Raw genomic sequence first — 21,228 nt, forward strand, 5'->3', positions numbered from 1 at the left:
TTGATTCATCACTTAATCTTGTTGTTGCCATGTACAAGGTTCTCTTGGTTCTATTCACTTTACTTAACATCAGTTCATGTAAGTCTCTCCAGGTCTTTATGAAATTCTCCTGCTGATCACTTCTTATAAAGCAATAATATTCCATTACATTTATAAACCATAACTTATTTAACCATTTCCGAACCGATGGCATATACTCAGTTTCCAATTCCTTGCCACTACAAAAGGGCTGCCAACAACATTTTTGCACATGTGGGTCCCTTTCCTTTTTAAGATCTCTTTGGGGTATAAGCCCAGTAGAGACACTGCTGGATCAAAGAGTATGCACAGTTTGATAGCCCTTTGGGCATAGTTCCAAATTGCTTTCTGGAATGGTTGGAGCAGTTTATAACTCCACCAACAATGTATTAATGTCCCAGTTTTCCCACATCCCCTCCAACATTCATCGTTATTATTTTTCCTGTCATCTCAGTCAATCTGAGATGTGTGTAGTAGTACCTCAGGGTTGTCTTAATTTGTGTTTTTCTAATCAATAGTGATTTAGAGCATTTTTTCATATGACTATAAATGGTTTTTAATTTCTTTGTCTGAAATTGTCTGTTCATACTCTAAGTAGTTTTAATTTGCATTTGAATCAGTTCTTTATATATTTTAGAAATGAAGTAACTTTTCTAAAATATATAGAGAATTGACTCAAATTTATAAGAATGCAAGCCATTCCCTAATTGATAAATAAAGGATACTTTGTACTCTCTTGGGGGTGAGGTGGACACAATCAAGGGCTGGCCAAGGGTAATTTTGTTGTCTTTGACTACCAGGAGGGCAGTGGCAGCTGCTGTCCAAAGGCAGGAGAGTCAATCTAGCACAGCTGGATCTAATTGCTAAGAGAAACAGGCCACAGGTCTTTAGTCAAGACGTAGTGTCTGAACAAGGACCCTACTGGCCTGGCCCCATCTTTCATCCACAAAAATAAAATAAAAATAGTTTGTCTAGCTTAGGGAGTGCAAGAGCAGGGGCTGAAGTAAGCTTGGACTTAGGATGTTAAAGGCTTTTTCCTATTGCTGTCCCCAAACAAAAGGTTCAGAGTCATAGGGAGTCTTTGCAAGGAGACAAAATTGGTAATTCATATTCTACAGAAATCTGCCTTCCCTAGGAAAGCTCTGAATTGCCTTTTCAAGATAGGAGTAGGATATTCAAGAATGGCTTATTTATGCTCAGGACTTAGGGATTGAGAAGAAAGGGTAAGAATATGACCAAGATATAAAACACCTTGGGTGGCAATTTTAGCCTTTGTAAGTGAAATCTTATACCCTTGGGAGCCCCAAAAGTTCAGGGTGCTAGTACTAGTTTTTATGGAAAATTCCCAAGAGGAACTACAAATAAGAAGGTCTCTAAGATCTTTACTTAAGGCTTGGCCAAATAAGTAGGGGCCATCTCTGAACTCTTGGAGCAGCACCGTCCAGGTAAATTGTTGGTATTGTGGGTTCCTCGGGATGTATATCGAAAAGCAAAAATGAATTGAGTCATGGTAAAGGGAATGCAAAAAAAGCATCTTTTAGATCTAAGATTGTAAACCTGCAGGTCCCTTCTGGGACCTGGGCAAAAATGGTGTAGAAACTGAGTGCAATTTGGTGAATAGGTTACCTCTGTGCTATTCACTGCTTTTAAATCCTGAACTATCTGATACTCTCCACTTGGTTTAAGTACAGGAAGTATCAGAATATTGAAGGATGATTGACAGGAGGTGAGAAGGTGTTCAAGGAACCTGTCAATAAAGGGTTGCCTCTCACTTTAAGAAATACTGATGCTGATGAGAAAACACATGGAGGTCTTTTGGTTTGACTTGAACTGGGACAGCATAAGTAGCTTTTCTGCAAAAGCAAAAACTGATCTAATTAAAAGAGATAAGGAAGGGCACTATAGCTTGCTAAAGGATAGCATAGATAATGAAGAAATATCAATACTAAACATAGATGCACCAAGTGGTATAGCATTTCAATTCCTAAAGAAGTTCAGAGAGCTGCAAGAAGAAATAGACAGCAAAAATATAATAGTGGGGAGATCTCAATCTTGTACTTTCAGAATTAGATCAATCAAACCACAACACAAATAAGAAAGAAATTAAAGAGGTAAATAGAAAAGTTAGGTATGATGGATCTTTGGAGAAAACTGAATGGAGACAGAAAGAAATATAATTTCTTCTCAGCAGTTCATGGAACCTACACAAAACTGACCATATAAGTAAGACATAAAGACCTCAAAATTAAATGCAGAAAGGCAGAAATATTAATGCATTCTTTTTAGACCACAAGGCAATGAAAACTACATTCAACAAAAAACAGGGAAAACAGACCAAAACGTAATTGGAAACTAAATAATCTCATCCTAAATAATAAATGGGTGAAACAGCAAATCATAGACACAATTAATAATTTTGCCCAAGAGAATGACAACAGTGAAAGAAGCCTAATTTCTTTGGGGCACACTTCTGCCTGAAAACCCTAAGAGGACTTCTCCTTCTTGGGAAGAGTTTTAACCATGCTCAATCCTAATTTGCTCCCTAAGATTTGTACTTTTACAGAAGTTGGTATTATTGCAGTTTGCCAGTTTCATTGAGCTCAATTATAAACCTAGGTCTCTCAGTGAAACTTACCTGCAGAAAAGTTTGGGCTTCATATGCTTATTGACTCTAAAATTAATAAGAGGATTGGAATGACCAGGCTCCAGTCCCAAAGTAGATCCTAAAATTTCTCAGGGAGCATCCCACATCTCAATTGAATTACCCCTAAATACCCCCAAAATTCAATTTAAAAATAGAACTTTTTTCAAATCCCCTTTCACAGAGGTTTTCATTTGCATGGACTCTTTCCCCATTACCTGTGGAAAGAACCTTCTGCTAGTGAAAATGAAAATTAGAAAGATGTAGCCTTAACAACAGATAAATAAACATAAAACACATAAACTTACCCAGATAAATTTTAATTACTGGTAAAAGGAGACTCAAATCACAGCTAGAGTTCTAACAACAAATTCTTCATGTGGAGATTTTTCACATGGGTCCAAGATATATAGGGAGTTTTTGTTAAGAATGTAGGGTGGAAGACTCTGATCTCTTCATGGTTGCGATCACTGGAGCATTTAAAAACATTTGAGAGTTATAATTTATGGGTCATTTTGTCATTTTATTAATAATGCCAGCATTTAATAAAAGGCTGGTCATCTGGCGGTCTGGAACCTGCATAATAGTTCCTAACACAAGAAAGTGCTGGAAGGAATTGCTAATCCAAATGTCATGGCTGAAAAGTCCCTGATCAGAATTGGAAATGTCTGCCCTGTCACTTCCACGATGTATCATCTTAAGCAAGTCTCTTTCCTTGCTCACTTTACCTTTCTAGGAAACAAGTATGAGCAGACAAAATAATCTCTCTTCATTCAATCCACTTTTAATCTTTGACCAAGATTGGCAGACTTCTGGGGTGGGTATAGTGGTTAAAGAACTGTTGTATTTAGAATCGAAGGTCCTAGATTCACATCTATACTATACTACTTACTAATTGTTTGACCCCTGATGAGTCCCTTTCCAATTCTGGGCCTCAGTTTCACATTATGTAAAATAAGATAAATGCAGACTCTGCTACTTCTTATCTGTGTGATCTTGGACAAGTCCCTATCTGAGCCTTCTTTTCCTCCCCTGTAAAATGAGAAGTTTGCATTAGATTAGGTTCTGGGACCTTTCTAGCTCTCAGTCCCATGATGATGTCAGTAAGGAACATAATTTCCATTCGAAAAGATCCTGTTTCTCTAAGTTATCATATACATGATATGCAAGGAGGATCCAGAACTGCTCTAACATGTGCCATGTTAAGCTGTAGAAAAAAATAAAACAAAACAAAACTAAGCAATTGTGATGGCATTCAACAGTGAAGCAGATAAGGCATGTAACATCATTCACAAAATACTGGAATATTAAAGGTGTATTCTGTTGTTCAATTGTTTTTCAGTTCTGTTCAGATGTTTGTACACAGTCCAAAAAGGTAGCAATAGTGGATATCAAGGGGCCATTTTTCACTTAACTCCTACATACAATGTATTTGAGGTTCAGCACCAAATGATGACGTGGGCCCCAAATGTTGAAGTTTGGTCATGTGATTAATTCACACTAGCCATTCTCTTTGGCAAAAGGCAGGTTTATTTATGAGAAGAGGTTATAGACAAAATGAAGATACAGTGGACACCAGGAATGGTAAATATGAAGTAGATTTGGGAGAGCATATAGTTAGACAGGAAAGTGGTTTTAACATTAACAATGGGAAAGACATGTTCCGTAGGGGAACTCACAATTAACCAGGAGAAACAAAATACACCATAAGGTTGGAGTACTCCACTGGATTAGCAGGCTAAATCTATAGAGGAGTTTAGCACCCTAAAAGAATTAGAAGAAAGACACCATAACGCATGGTGGGGGATGAGAGGAAAGACACTATAAGGCATAAGGGAGGGTGAGGAGAAACACACTAGGAGGTAGAATGCTTTGAGGGACCAATCCAAAAAGGATTCAGCAAAGATACCATGGACTTTAAGCAGATTAGAAGGGAAATTAACCACAGGGGTTGACATAACTTGGATTTCTGACTAAACACAGCAAGATGAAGCTACCCAAGACCTCTGCTGAGGATGGGACTATAAGGATGAATTGATCTCCATCAGTGCCCTTTCCTGCTTGCCTCAGAGAATAATCTTATCAGTATTTCAGGCTTTCTCTGCCAACCTCACCCAGATACCCAGGACCTCATTACATATACTTTGACCAATAAATTATTCAATAAAATAAATTAGGCACCTACAATGAGCCAGGTACTCCATTAGCACTGGGCCTTAAAAAAATAAAAGTTAGGCAATCAAGGAGTTTACAATCCAATGGAGAAGACAACATGCAAATAAATATATACATGGCAAGCTATGTACAGGATAAGAGGAAATAGAAGGTGTAATGTCCAGACTAGCTCTCTGGAGGACTTTGGGATCAACCCGAGTCCTTGGTCTTAGTGGAGTGAAGGAGGCAGGAGGGTCACCAAGAGGTTGGTCAAAGATGGAGTCCGGAGTCTGGAATCTGGAGTCTGACATCTTCTCTTGTGTCTGTGTCTGAGACTCCCTTACTTCAGTACAATTACATCACTACAACACACTGAGCATGTGCAATGATTACATCACCATATCACATTAAGTATATGTTTAGAGAACCATTATCTCACACTGAGTAAGTGCTTAATTATAAGTACTTTGCTGTCCTTGATTCAAGTACACCTTTTCAGAATTCCAGCCCTCTACAGGAAGGCACTGGAATTAAGAAAAATTGGGGAGGGAAGGCTTCTTTTAGAGAGTGGGATTTTAATTAGGACCTGAGGAAAGTCAGGGAAGTCAGTAATTGTAGTAGAGGAAAAAGAGTATTTCAGGCATGGAGGGCAACTAAGTGACACATACACTTCTCAGAAATCAAATTTAGTCAGCATATACCACAGGAATCACTTGGCAAAAGGCACATACAAAATTTTTAGGCCATACGAAATTTTTAAGCTCCATTCTCACCCTCATTCCCCTAAAAAATATCAAAGCTATAAAGAATTGGGTGGAACCTTAAAGAACATCTATTCCAATTATCCTCATTTTATAGATGAATAAAAAGTCCAGAGAGGATAGCGAATCAACTACCCAAAGTCATACAGGCAAAGTTGGACCTTGAAATCATGTCCACTGACCCCAAAGCCATCACCTCTTCTGTGGTAAGAACACTACTCAGAGAGGTGGAGAGTTTGGTCAAACCTTTTTCTAGCTCATCAATTGGTTGGTCAGTAAGCGCTAATGAGATGCCTTCTATTTTCAAAGCAGTTACTGTAGCTATAATAGTTGAAAAAGAACAATCTTGCCTGCAAGGAGTTTACATTCTATTGAAAGGATTCAGGTTTATGGATAAATAAATACAGAATATATATGCTAAGTATTTTTTTTTTTGAGAAATATGGAGGTAAGCTCTAACATGAGAAGAAAATAAAGGATCTGGACTTTAACAGCTGGCTGCATTTGAGATGATTATTACTCTGAACTGAAACTAAGGCTGCTCCCAGAAGCCCCCCAACAAACCTACTCCCAGAGAACATATTTTTAAGAAGAATATTACAGTCACAGATATGGGAAATATAATAACCCATATCTATAATTGTCAGTATGGCTAGAACATAGAATGTAAGAAGGGGAGGAATGGGGGAGTCAGGCTAGAAATGAAAAATGGATTGAGATTGTGAAGGGCTTTAAAAACTAAATAGTATTTTATTTTAGAGGCAATAGTGGCTATTGAAGTTTCTTGGGTGGGAGCTATACAAAAGAATAAATTTGGAATCGATGTCGGGATAGCTTGTTGAAAGGGAGGCTGGATGTGGGAAGTCCACCCCCTCCACTCACACCTACACACACATTAGGAGATCATTGCTATTAATTTTCATTTTTTAAATTCAATTTCATTTTATATTCAATTCCAAATTCTCTCCCTCGCCCCATTGAAGAAGAAAGAAAAATAGAGCTCATTACAAACATGTATATCCATACAAAACAAATGTCCACATTAGCCATGTTTAAAAAAGAAAGAAAATATACTTTTATCTTGACTCTGATTCCATCCGTTGAAAGGGATAGCATGTTTCATCACGAGTCCTTGGAATTCTGATTGGTCATTTGTTGGTGTTTTTTTTTCTTTAAAATAATAATAATAGTTCTCTCTGGGAGAAAGCAGGTTTCTCAGGGAGGTTTTCTGGAGGCAGCCTTAGTCTCAGTTGAAATAAATAATTACTCCAAAATTGCAGCCAGCTTGTAAAAGTTCAGATCTTTTATTGTGTCCTTCAATATAGCCCGGTTAGCTCAGAGGCTTATCTCTCTGCTTGGTTCCAAGAGCTCTTGGGCTTTGTCCTTGGCTTCTACCTCTGCTTTCTTTGGCCTCCAGCCAGCACCAAGGTGGAAGATGCAATGAATCTCTCTGGCCTCAAAGATAGGGCTTGTGGGCTTCCTCCCAGAGTGCTCCTCTCCGACCCCAGTCAATGTTTGGAGAAATTCTTTCAAGCTCTAAGAGCTTCCTCCATATATATGATCTCCTAAAGGTTAACTCCTCCTTCTGAAGGCAGGGCTTAAGGGAGGTGTAAATTCGGATATCTCATACTAAACCGTGTGAACTCCAATGAGTACTTAAATATTTTTTGCTTCTATGAGCGCTCTAAAGGTGTGAACACAAGCATTGTTTCCATCAGTTGTACTTAGTACCTTGTTTCAAGTTCTGGCCCAAAATATCTCCTTCTAAGATCAAATCAATCATATTGAACCAGGCTAAATTAGATAATTATTGTCTCTATCAACTCTAACGGCTTAACACTTTGTAAAGATTCCAACAGTCATTGTGTTGATCAGAGTTACTAAATTACAAAGTTGTTTACTTTTACAACATTGTTGTTACTGTACAAATTATTCTCTTAGTTCCATTCATTTCTCTGGGTATTCATTCATAAAGATCTCAGGTTTTTCTGAAACCATCTCCATCATTTCTTATAGCACAATATTATTTCATTGCAATCCTATACTGTAGGGTCAGTCATTCTCCAGCTGATGGGCATTGTCTCAGTTTCCAATTCTTTGCAACCATAAAAGAGTTGCTGTATATGTCTGTGGACATATGGGTCCTTTTTTTTTTCCTATTTCTTTGTTTTCTTTGAGTGTAGATCCAGTAGTCACATATTGCTGGGTCAGAGAGTATGTACAAGCTTTTAAGACCTATGTCTTTGCTTTACAAAATGGTTGGACTAGTTCACAGCTCCATTAACGGTGCACTAATATGCCTATTTCCATCAGTGTTTGTCTTTTTTCTTTTGTCATCTTGGCTAGTCCCATGGGTCTAAGGTAAGATGATACCTCAGATTTTTAATTTACTTTTTTCCTAATTATTAGTGATATAGAATATTTTCATATAACTTTGATGGCTTTGATTTCTTCTTCTGAAAACTGTCTACTCTTATCTGTTGACCATTTATAAATTGAGGAATGATTTTATTCTTGTAAATTTGACTTAGTTCTCTACCTATATTCAAAATGAGATCTTTATCAGAGAATTTTGCGTAAAGATTCCCTCCTCAATTTACTGCTATTCTTCTCATTTTAGCTGCATTGGTTTTGTTTGTGTGGAAAACTCTATTTTATATAATCAATATTATTCAATTGTTTTGGTTTGCTTTTACCTCCATTGCTATCGACTTGAGCCTGAACTAGAGTGGTTAGATATGAGTGGGGACAAAAGAATGTGTATGAGAGAGTGGGGAAAAGGGTGAGATCAAGAAAACTTGCCAATTGTAGTTTTGAAAGTGAGTGAACGGGGTCTGAACTTGAGGGATCCAGGATAGCTCCAGAGTTGAGAATTTTGGTGACTAGAAAGGTGTGGTGCCCCTGAATGAGGGAATCTGCAAGGCCAATGAGCTATTTGTTGGAGATGCCAGGGGAGAGAGGGGAGAGGTGGCTGAAGGAGGGAGGGAGGAAAAGGAAAGGAGGAGAGACAGACAAGGGCAAAGTATTTTGATGACTGAAAAACGTGGTACCCTCGAGTAGAGGAATCTAGAGGCCAGTGTAAACACATTCATTGAAGATGTCAGGGGCAGAGCGAAGAGGAAGAGAGGGCCGAAAGAGGAAGAGCCACAGAGAGAACCAGAGGGAAAGAGGGGGAAGACAAAATAAAAACAGAGGCAGAGAGACAGACTGTGAGGGAGGAGGAAGAGGAGGAGAGAAAGAAAGAGGAAACGAGAGACAGAGAAGAGAAAAGAGAGATGAGGGGAGGCAGAGCCAGAAAAGGAGAGAAGGAGTGTGAGAGAGGAAAGGGTCTGAGCACGGACAATCAGACAGGCAGGCAGAGGCACCGCACAGACAGCGCCCCCGGAAGCATTGCTTCTTCACTACCCCCACAACTTTCATTTGGCCCTGGCACTGCAGGTGCTTGTGAAGAGGGGCTGGGCTGGCGCCCTCGAAGAAACCCTGCGCAGAGATGGTCCCCCTTCTTCCCCCCCCCCCCCAGCCCCGGAACTGGAACGGCTCGAGCCCCGCCTCCGCCAGTCCGCACCTTGCGCAGGCGCGGAAAGGAGGGGGCTGCTGCGGCTCAGTCGCCAGCGAGAGGGGCTGTGGTGCAGAGCTGCTCGCTCTCGCGCTCGGCCTCTTCCCTTTTTCCCTGGTCGCCCTGCTGGCCCGGGAAGAACCTGTGGTGGCGTCGCTGTCACAGACCGGGATCTGATGCTGCCGGCGGTCTCGGGCTGAGTGGTGAGGGAACCGGCCTTACGGGCTGGCGTGGTCGCGGGGGTGGGGGAGGTTTGCTCGGCTGCACTCGTGGGAGGAGGGCTGCGGAAGGAGGTTTGCTTCGCTGGGCTGCGGGGACGAGGCCGCGAGGAGGAGGTCTGTTTGATTAAGGTGTAGAGAGGAGGGGCTCGGAAGGTCTGCTTGGCGAAGGGGGGCTGGGGGAGGAGAGGCGCGAGGAGGGGCTGGGGGAGGAGAGGCGGGGAGGAGGAGGAGAGCTCAGAGCTCTGGGGCCTGACCAGGGCTGAGCCCAGTCAGTGCCGCCTCTCCCTAGAGGCTTTGAAGGAAGCTCCACCTAGTGGCAGCTTGCGGTACTACAGAGGGAAGCTGGGCTGGGCTAGGCCATGGCTCTAAGAAGAGACCGCCAAGAGCCTGTGGAGGACCCTCCGTTGAGACCCCAGGGAGAAGAGGCGGCTCGGGGGGAAAGAGAGAAGGTTGCAGGGGGAAGGGAAGGGGAAGAGGAAGGAGGAAGGAAAGAGGAGAAGGTAGAAAGAAGCAGAGGAGGAATGGCGAAGAGGAGAAGGAGGAAGAGAAGGGGGGGAGGAGGAAGCGAAAGGGATGATGGAAGGGTCATTCCGACACCCATGCAGGCGTGTTCTGTCCCTGACGCCACGGCTCAGAGAAAGGAGAACCGTGTCCCCCCTGCCGCCTCAGAGGAGCAGCCCAGAGCAAGGCCAGGGCCAGAGGGTGACGGGAGGAAGTGCCAGGAGAGGTTCCCCATCCAGCGCTGGTCAAATAGAAGTGACGTTTCTGTTCAGGTCTCCGGGGGAGGGGGCATCATCAAGAGTATCCAGCTGGAGAACTTTATGTGTTACGGTGCATTGGGACCTGTGAAATTTGGGTCCAATGTCAACTTTGTGGCAGGATCCTGGGGCAAGAGTGCCTTGCTGACGGCTCTCATAGTTGGTCTGGGTGGAAAATCATTAGGATCATCTTTGAGACAGTTTGTAAAAGATGGAGAGACTTCAGCCATTGTCTCCATCACAATAAGGAATACCGGGGATTGCGCTTTTAAATCTGAATTGTATGGGGACTCGATAACTGTGCAGCAACGAATTAGTGTCAGTGGGACTGCAAGTTACAAACTAAAAGACCAAGGCAAAAAGCTGATCTCTTCTAAGAAAGCAGAGCTTATGGCCATTCTTGAGCATTTTAACATACAGGTAGATAATCCAGCGTTTATTTTATCTCAAGAGATGGGCAGGCAGTTATTGCAGACCAGACATGGTGGTGAGAGATACAAATTCTTTTTGAAAGTGACCCCACTTGAACAGATGAATGCCGATTACTTAAGCATTTTGGAGAAAAAAGCTAGGACTCAGAGTCAGATAGAACAAGGAGAAGAGCAGCTTCAGGAGCTAAAACGGCAGGGCATAGAGATAGAAAAGTGTTTCTGTAGTATGGTTGCCGCAAGGAAGAGAGTAGAGGATCTGAAACATGAGATGGCTTGGGCAGTAGTGACTGAATCTGAAAAACAAATTGAAGACATGAAAAAGAATATAAATGTTGGCAACCAACATACTTTCATATTAAATCAGAAATTGGAGGCCTGTAAGGTTCAATTTAATGAAGCCGCCAAGAAGTTTAAAGATATTCAAGACAACCTGCAGTACTTAACCAAAGAAGCTGTTGCATTAGAGACCAAATGCACTCAGGCAAAAGAAGAGATAATTAAAAAAGAGAAGGCATACAAGGAAGCTGAAGTTTTATATAATTCTTTCCAACATAGATATAAAGAATTAGACAAGGCAAAACAACATTGCAACCAAATTGAAGAACTGAAAAAGAATATGGAAATAGCAAAGTTGAATAAACAGGAAAAAATGTTCATGTTGAGGGAAAAGGTAAAGAACTTTAGGGATCAAGAAGATTCACTTATTCAGATGGTGATACAGCTTGAGAAAACTATAAAAAAAGACAATGAAGAACAGGCTAGACTTAGGCAAGAAATGTCAAATATGCAGCAAATGCTGAATAATGAGCAGCAACAGCTAAACCGATTAAAAGAGTGTAAAACTGATCCACTGAAGCGATTTGAACCACAGATTATAGCCCTTCTTGAAGCAGTAGACAATGCCCATAGACAGGGTCAGTTTACTTCCAAACCTGTAGGCCCACTAGGAGCTTACATTCATCTCCGGGACCCTGAATTTGCACTGGCTATTGAGTCCTGCTTAAAGGGACTCCTTCTTGCCTTTTGTTGTGACAACCATAAAGATGAGCAAGTACTTCAGGGGCTTATGAAAAGGTTTTATCCACCAGGGTCTCCCCGACCACAGATCATTGTGTCAGCGTTTGAGCAGGAAGCATACGACGTCACAGACAGAGCAGCCTTTCACCCAGAGTTTCCAACAGTTCTCACAGCTTTAGAAATAGATAATGCAGTGGTGGCCAATGCTTTGATTGATATAAGGGGCATAGAGTCAGTGCTGCTTATTAAAAGTAACTCTTTAGCTCGCACGGTGATGCAGGCTCAGAAGCCCCCCAAGAACTGTACCGAAGTTTTCACTGCCGATGGTGACCAGGTGCTAGAGCGACGCTATTACTCGTGTGAAAAATTGAGACCTACTTACTTGATTGATGTGGACCTAGAAATAAGTCACTTGGAGAAAGAAATGGCAAATACAATGGCACGGTTGTCTGTGTTTCAGCAACATATATGCACGCTTAAAAATGATACCAGAAAGAACCAAGAAACTATTAATAATCATCATCTTCATTTAAAAGAGATAAAGGTTAGAGTGACACAAATCATTACACAAATAAGAGATCTTGAGAATGAAGAAAAAGAGTCAGTAGATATCTCAATAGTGGAAAAGGGGGCACAAGAAATTAAACTGCAGATGAAACAGATTGAGGAAAAGATGAAAATGCAAAAGGAAGAAATGAAGAATTTAAGAAAACAGAAAGTAGATGCTGAACAGAGACAGAAAAACATTAAGATAAACATTTGTCACATTTCAGAATTAATAGAATCTGTTAAAAAAGAACTACTCCAGGTGAACTTAGAAGTGGACGCTGAAAAACGATACTTGCTACTTTCTCAAGGTAGGCTTAAACAACACCTGGATTCTCTCCAAATAAAAAAAAAAGAACTGACTACGAAAGAGAAAGAACTGGAGAAAGAGATTGCTCAGGCCAAATACATCTGCCCAGAGCGAAAAGAAGTTAATAAAACTGCCTCTGCTCTTGAAAAAGAAATTAGTCTGTTAAAACAGAAGATAAAATCAGAAAACAGTCGTCACAGAAGCAGAGAAGAAATAATAAGGCAGTACCAAGAAATAAAAGAAAGATACCAAATTCTAGATGTTAAAGTGAGGAATTTGAAAAATTGTATTAAGTCATTGGATCAAACGTCAAAACAAAAATATGAATTATGCCAGCAATTAAAAAGAAGTTTTGCTTTACGATGCAAATCATACTTTGAAGACTTAATATCTCAGTGTTCTTATTCAGGGGAAATGAGCTTTGATCATAAAAATGAATCCCTTACTGTCAGAGTTCAGCCTACACAAGGAAATAAAGCTGTTTTTGGTGACGTGCAATTTCAGTCAGAGAGTGAAATCTCTTTTTCTAACTTTTTTTTCTTGCTTACTTTATGGTCAGTAACAGAATCTCCCTTCAGATGCCTGGATGCATTTGATAGTTACATGGATCCAATCAGTAGAAGAATTGCCATGGACATGATCCTCAGCATTGCACATTCCCAGCAATGCCAACAGTTCATCCTGCTCACTCCACAGAACACGAACTCTCTTCCTCTAAGTCCACTAACTAAAGTATTCCGATTGCCAGATACTGGAAGGGGACAACCGGTTAGTCAAGTGGAGGAAGCCTGAAGCTGATTTGCAATTTTTTGAAATTAAGTTTATTGATATTTTCTGTTTCTTAATCATCAGTGTCCTATGTGTCCCTCTTTGCCATCTCCCAAAGAGCCATCTCATGCAACAATTAGTATTTTTTTAGAGGAAAAAGAAGAAAAAAGCCCAATTGATTGATAAATGTGCAATATTTAACACCTATGGATGTTCCACCTCCATGAAGGGCTATTTTGTGATGTCTTATCATACGCATTCATTTGATTCCCACTTGCTCTTTATAATTTTGATCTTCTTTTGTTGTGTTGTTCTTTGTGTTTGCAATGTTGCAGTTGCTGTGTAAATTAATCTTTATTAAATCACTCTGCTTGCATCACTTTGTATCAATATAGGTTTTTCCATTCTTTTGTATATTCATCACACATCATTTCTTACAGAGTAACATTCCATTACATTCATGTATCACAATTTGTTTAGGCATTCACCAATTGATGGACATATACTTTGTTTCCAGTCGTTGTCTATCATAAAAAAAAAAAGTGTAGCTATAAGTATTTTGCAGTATATGGCTCCATTTTTTTTTTCTTATCTATGGCTTCCTTGGGAAATAAACTCAGTAATCAAGTCTCTCATTCACTTGATTTGCACAATTTCAGATTGCTGTACAAGATAGGTATGTATATAATTGTTCACATCTTGGATACTAAACTTTTATCAGAGAAATTTAAAAAAAAATTTTTCCCCTCATTTGGCCACTTCCCTTCTTATCCTAGAAACATTAATGTCCATGTAGAAACTTTTCAATTTCAAGTTTCTTCTTCAGCTGTAGACATAGTATTATCTTCCTTCAATTACTTTGCTGTATTTACCTGGAAATCTCCATGTGTCTATGCTTTACCACTCTTCTCGGTGTCAGATGCCCCAGGGGTTCCAATATCCTCCCCTCCAGGGTAAGTGGCCTTTTCAAGTAGAATATTTCTGGGTCTGATTCAGTGTAAGATCCTTCACCCATAGTAGCATTCATCAATTGAACTGCCTCTCACCTCCAAAATGAGGCCTTCTTCCTTTCCCTTTCCTTTTCAGTCTTTCTCCCCCTTTCTTCCCCCCTTCTCTTTCTGGATCACACAAATCACCTTCTTCCCCTCATCAATAGCCCTTGATTAGACCCTGAGGTATCACTACTTTTCTTTGGCGTGATCATTCCCTCTTTTTATGTACCTTTCCACATTGTAATGTAGTCCTTAACAAAAAAAAAAAAAAAAAAAAAAAAAAAAAAAGCATTCACCTCTAAGCAAGGTGTTGCCACATTCTGTCCATAATACCTCTATTCTTGTCTTCATTGTTACCTCAACCAAATTTCCACTTGATTTCTATGTCACTGTATACATTTAGAAAGAATGTTATCACTCTTATTATTTTTTCTGATGCTTTTATTTACTCCTGCATTTCTTATTTGCAATGTTTGAGGGGTAAGTAATCTTTTCAGTTCACTTTCTAAAAAACTTTTCAAATCCTTCTTTCTTCCTCTCCCTTTTGTCTTGTATGTTAAGCTCTGATTTGCAGGATAGGGTAACTATGCTATATGTAGCTGCATCCTGAGTTCTATTGCTCATTAGAGCTCATTATTCCATTCCCTCCTGTATTTTCTATTGGATACAGAATAGTCTTGTGCTGTTCAAGTATCCTTTCCTTTGTATCTGAAAGTCTTTTTCTTGATGACTTAAATGACTTGATGAATTAAATGAAATATAACCATTATATATCTTGGAGTCTGCAGTGCTGCATAATTTTCTGGAAACACTGAATTCTTTCAATTGAATTTCATTTTCTGTGTTTCAAAGTTCTGGATATTTCTATTATTTCCTTCACTGTGGTGTTAAAGATTTTCATCCTGGTGTGTTCTTCTGGGAGACCTACGATCCTTATATTGTCTCTAAACATCCTTCTTTTTCATATCTTTTTCTTGCATAATGAGCAAATTTTCTTTTAAAGTTGTTTTTGACTTCTCATTTTCTGAGCTGTTCACTTCTGTGGACTTGCATTCTTTATTGTTCTCTTGTTTCTTTGGTGAGGTTTGTTATTCATGGTACATTCAAATTTTTCTATTCACTATTTTTGCTCTATAGGGCATAATTTCTGCTCTGATAATTATAATTTTTCTTTTGAACTATTCAGTAATAGAAGTTGTCGTTCCATGTTGTCAAATTCCAGAGTTCTCTGTTTTATCAAGTTTTGGATCTTTCCCTTTGTTTTTTCTTTGTATTTATTTATAAACGGATGCCTGAATTTGTTTAATAGATGTGGAGGCTATGTTTCTTTCTGTTGTTACTGTTTGGTGTTTTTAAAAATATGTTTATGTTCAAATTCCTTGTTTTCTTCCTGAAATATATGATACTTTCAGTATTTTTTGCCTGTTATTTTTCTTATAACTCGCTCTCTGACTTCCTACCCTCTGACTGTGGTTTCCTTAGGAGCTGGATCTTAAAGGGTCTTAAGTCTCCTCCCTTTCTGGGCAATTCATGGTTCAACTATGTCTCTGCCCTCTAATGACTTTTGGGTGGTCAGAGCTGGCCCCAGAGAGAGGCTGTGCTCTTCCCTCATACTTGATGGAGTGTTGAAAAGCCCCTACATACAGTTTCATGTCCTGGTGACCTGTCCTTCTCCCTCAGTTTTTTAGGTCTCTGGCCTAACATAGGCAGTTCAGAGCCTACTTTCCTCAACATCAGCAGTACAGAACTTTACAGAACAGGTGCTTCCAGTTTGCTTACAGAACAGGTGCTTCCAGTTTGCTTCTTTTGTTCCTGAAGCACTCTGACCAAGCTGGCTATGAAGGCCTGAAATACATTTTCACAGCCTATAGCCAACCACTCCATGGCACTACAAAGAGGGAGGTGACAACAAGGTTCAGCGGAGAGTTTTGATGTAAGTGCATGATATCCTGTTCTTGGTTCTGCTACTGCAGCCCCACTGCCAGTGGCATGATATGTACAGAAATGGGGCTTGATTTATAATTTGATTGTGCTGTTTCTAATGGGGTTTTGTGTTATGTGTGTTTATATGTGTGTGTATATCTATGTGTGTGTGTATATATATATATATATGTATGTGTGTGTACTTGATTTTTCTCATAGTATCTGAAGTAATGTAAATATTTTGCCTCAAAAACAATATTTATTAAAATAGTAAATTAAAAGTATTTCAAAAATTCAAAATACTTTGTTTCTCCAAGTGGTAGAAATGATAGAACATATAGTTAAGTCTTGAAAGGTGAAGAGAACCAGAATATCCATTTCCTTTATTTTATTGTTTTGAAAAAGTACAGTATTCATTATAGTTTTTAATCTACTTTTAAACCATCTTTTAAAAACTGATCTCTTTCAGGAAAATTTATGTAACCAGACTTGCTCATGTCATATAACTTAGCACAGGCTTCTACAAGGGAGAGGCTGAGGACCAGCTTCTGGGAGAAGACATTCTGTGTTACTCTATCACATATATGGGAGTCGCCCCTTTTCACTGGCCATGTTGCCAGAACAGGTTCAATCTTTCAAACTACCAGATAAGGACAATCTTACTTCTCCCCCACTCCCTGCTGTTAAGGAATGAAGGAAAGTCCTATTTACTCACAGTGTAGATGCCCTGGTGGGGGCAAGGACTGCCTTCCCCTTTCTTCTTTGTTACCCTGTAGCCCTGATAAATGGACTTGGTATTTTGTTGTCTTGTTTTTCCTTTTCAGTTCTAGGTGCAAATAATGGAATTCTTAAACCTGCAGTTAAACCATGATGACCCTGGAAGCATGATTTCAGGATGGATGTTATATTGGAGAACCCGAGGCAGGGAGGAAGGGGGTAAGAGGAGAGGAGTGAAATATAATATAATTGTCTTTAAACATCAGGGACCCAGCAGAATAATCCGTTATATGTGAGCCCTCCATTATAATTAAATTGGACTCTATTTGCATAGACCCCTTAGAGACTGTTCCTACCTGGGGAATTTAAATTTTAGACATCCCAGACTTTGAGGTACTAGAAAAATTGTTTTTTGGGGGACTATAATTATACAGGTGATTTTTTTTTTCTTGTGTGTGTTCCTTTACAAATCAGTTCAGTTAATTTAACTTTGCAAACTTTTCATTTGTTAACTATTTAAATGCTGGTATTTTATTACTGAATCCTGTTTAAATATTGATATTGAATTTAATGTGAAAAATCTAGAATCCTTAGAATGTTATCGTTTAGTAGAAAGGTTTGTTATTTTTGCGTTTAAATAGACCTAGACTGTCTTTTGTGGGAGAAAAATGCCCTACATTTTTGGGGGGCGAGGGGGGTAGGCAGGAATTCCTTTGCCTAAAATCCATTAGCTGACATTCCATGCTATTTCTCTAATTGAGCCTAATTGTCTTTCTGTCCTGTTGGGTATGTTTATAATTCCACATACATTGGCTTGACAATGTTAGGGATATATGGATGTAATTTTGAGGCCTCTTAGGAATAAGGGCCCAGAAGATGTCTGTAAAGATGAGAAGTACAGGATCCCTTAGAACATTTTGTTATGTCCTGTATAAAAATGAATTTGGGGGAGGGGGCGGGGCCTGGGTTCCAGTTTGATTGACTTTTTGCATTGAAGAAATATACTGTTTGCTTATTTGAGAGAGGAGTGATGATTATTTAACTTTGTGGAGAGCTCCATGTACTTTGGAAAGGTTTCCATCAGAGATGGGAAATAAATTTTCTTAGTCTTTGTTCTGTTTTGTGGTTCGTCAAAAGCTCTAATGCTAAAGTTAAGGCTAAGCTATCTGAAGTACTTGATTACTTTGTCAACTGATGTTTGTTTTGTTAAATCACCAAAACTATATTGGGAATAATAATGATTTTTATCTGTACATGTGAGATTGTATCTGATAATGGAACATTGACTGTTTTGAGACATTTTCATTTTTCTTGTAAGGCTGTATTGAATTGGGGACAAGAACTGTGTTCAAAACATACCCCTACCTATTTGCCAAAGATGGCAAACATTCCCAAAAGGTGGGTATGGAGTATGGAGGCTCCTACATGGGAGAGGCCAAAGACCAGCTTCTGTGGTCCCCTACCATATAGGTGCAAGAAGCTTCTTTTCCATTAGCTTAATAGCCAGAACAGGCTATGTCTTACACTTAGCAGATTAGAATTTTTTTGCACTTCTAAAAAGAAGTAATGTGTCTTTTCACGGAACCACATTATGGGTGCCACGAACTGTTCCATCCTTGGGGGGAAAAGGTACCTTCCTCCTTCCTTTTAAATATTTTTAAAAAATGAAAATGTAAGGGGCAGCTAGATGACACAGTGGAGAGAGCACTAGTCCTGAAGTCAGGAGGACCCGAGTTCAAATCTGGCCTTAGACGCTTCCTAGCTGTGTGACCCTGGGCAAGTCACTTAATCCCCATTGCCTCAGCAAAAAGCAAAAGAAAAACTTTTTTTAATATAAAAAATGAAAATGTGAGACTACCATCATAAATCACTGGAATGGAGCTAGCTGAAAACAGTATGCTATATAATTTGAGATGTTAATGAGCTTTGAAAAAATTGAGATTTTGAATGATACTATTTAGTAACTGTGATTGTAAATACAGATGTGATTTGATTGAATTTGTCCTAAAAATTAATTTTTTTTGAATTTGAAGGGAGATTATTCATTTATGTCATTAAAATTGTGTTGTTTGACTCTATATAACTAGATATCTAGCATTAAGGCACTATACTTTGAAACTGCATGAATAACAATTTTTAAAATGTAATTACTCTATACTGTTTTTTTAAATGTAGCTAATATGGAATGCCAAACTGGTAGATGGATGAGTGAGTTTCTATATAAGATGATTCTGAAATGCATTCAATTATTTATTAGTATTATTATTTGATTAGCAATGAGTTTTGGGTTATGTTTTTTAAATCCATATTGTTTATGTTATTGTTAGGCTTTTAATTTTTCTTGTAAGTGATTTTGGGGAGATCATTGTATTAAAAAATGCTGTTAATGTGAAAAGTAATACCCAGAGAATGATATAATTTATCTTTGGAAAATTAACTTATCTATTGATAGAATCTTGTTATTAAGAATTTTAAAAAACCTGTCCAGTATTTAATTGGATGTATTTTGCTTCAAAAGTAATAATAAATATTTAGAATTTGAGAAATATATCTGTGAAGTGCTCTGGGGACTTGAAAGATTTTCTATCCCCTGGGTCTTCATCCTTAATGAGGTTGTAAAATCTTATTAACTCTGTGAGAGAAGTTTTTAAAATAATGAAGTGGTTTAATGGGAAACTGGGACTTCTCACAACTGAAATAAAAGGGCTTACAAATTTGTTTTATTTGATAGATTGTTTGGCCATTACTTATGAAAATTGTGCAAGGACACCTGGGGTAGCATATATTGAAATTACATTTTTGAGCCAACTTAGTAGGGACAGTTCTCAGATATATTTTTGTCTTAGGGCAGTGTTTTCTGAAGTTTGAGTGAACTATAATGTATTTCCTGCTGTGTGCATAATCACAGAATGTGATTGGTCTCTTGTTTTCAAATTGATTTCTGCTTCAGTATGGATTTAAACTAGGAAAAATGAATAATATAAGGCCTGCCTTGCGTAATGTTAACTGTTATTGCAACAACATGGGAAAAAATCCCTTGGGACTATGATTCAATATTATTTTGAGTTTTGATTTTAGGTATGAGTATCTGAAGTGTCGTTAACCTAATAATTCACCACTTAAGGGAAATGCCGTGTGATGCTCAAAGGGCCTGCAGTCTGAGAACTGTTAGAAGTGGATTTCTGCCTGGGAAGGTTGAGAGGACGACCTTGCTAATGTAATGGTAGGATCCTCTTGACTTAATTTCCCTATTGTGCTATTTCCTTTCTGAAGAAAACCTGGAGCCTGGCTATGATACCCTGTGAATAATGTGGAATTGTTTTTCAGTGATTGGTTATTCCAAAGTAAAGGTTAACTGTGACTCTTACCTGAATCAAACAGAGCTAAGGAAGCTTTATCTTATTATGCTTATATCAGATCAGTCTGTGCCTTTAGGGACAGTCTTGATATTGATATAACGATGTCCCTCTTTTTTTCCTTTTTGTTGTTGTTATTATAAAGCTTTGGGCAGGTGAACTATATGATGAATCTTGTTGCAATACTAAACATCTCTTGAGTTACTATAATGAGATGCAAATGTGAAAGAAAGATCTTCCTGTTTTTAATTTTAACTATTCTGAATTTGTGTGCACTAATAGTTAAGTATTTATGTAAAAGTTAGGTTTTAAAGTATCTCATCCTGGATGACATGCAGATAATACAGATCATCAAAGGAGAATAGGACAGTTAGGATGAAGATGTGATAAAGATGTAAAAGTTGTAAATTTTAATGGAGTAGTAAATTTCACTTTGAGAAAAGCAACACAAATTGTTTTTTTCTAAGAACTGCAACATGTATAGATTTGGCTTCCAGTTGTTTCTAATAAGACCAATGACAAAAGGCCAAGCATAAAGTTTCCATAGGTTTGAAGTGATTTTTACCACATGAATTAATTACTAGAAAACCAAATTCAAGAGAAATGCCTTTTCGAAACTGCCTTCAGAATGAGGCCTAATCCAGAATTTCTGAGGAGAATGTTTGCAAGTATCAGATGGCTATGTGGAACATCGTGAACAAAGATAATATAAGCTAAGTAAATTCATAAGCTGACTTAGTTTACCTAAAGACTATTTAATTAGGTTGGTTTCTTCAAGGGATATATGAGACTATGCTTAATTAAATTTGTTCCACTTCTGTGACATTGAAGGAAACATGGGATTGTGAATTTGTCCTTTTTTTTTTTTTTAAAAACTTTTTGTGATACTCTTGACTATATGTATTCTTTTGACATCTGGGAAATCTTTCTGTATTGTGCAGTGCACTTGTTTTTAAGTCTGTCCTTTGTCTTTCAACTTCTAATGTTTATTCAGTTTCATCTTTCTGAGTATGAGATGTTGGATCCCTTCTTGAAGGAATTCTGTCAAGCTTCTAGATA

The 21,228-nt window shown here is 38.6% G+C and overlaps 1 pseudogene; it reads left to right on the forward strand.

Annotated features, from left to right (window-relative positions):
- Positions 1 to 9,587: 9,587 nt before the first annotated feature.
- Positions 9,588 to 14,461, forward strand: LOC116420348 (annotated as a pseudogene).
- Positions 14,462 to 21,228: the final 6,767 nt, after the last annotated feature.

Source organism: Sarcophilus harrisii, chromosome X (genome assembly GCF_902635505.1).
Source record: "Sarcophilus harrisii chromosome X, mSarHar1.11, whole genome shotgun sequence".
Lineage (NCBI taxonomy): Eukaryota > Metazoa > Chordata > Mammalia > Dasyuromorphia > Dasyuridae > Sarcophilus > Sarcophilus harrisii.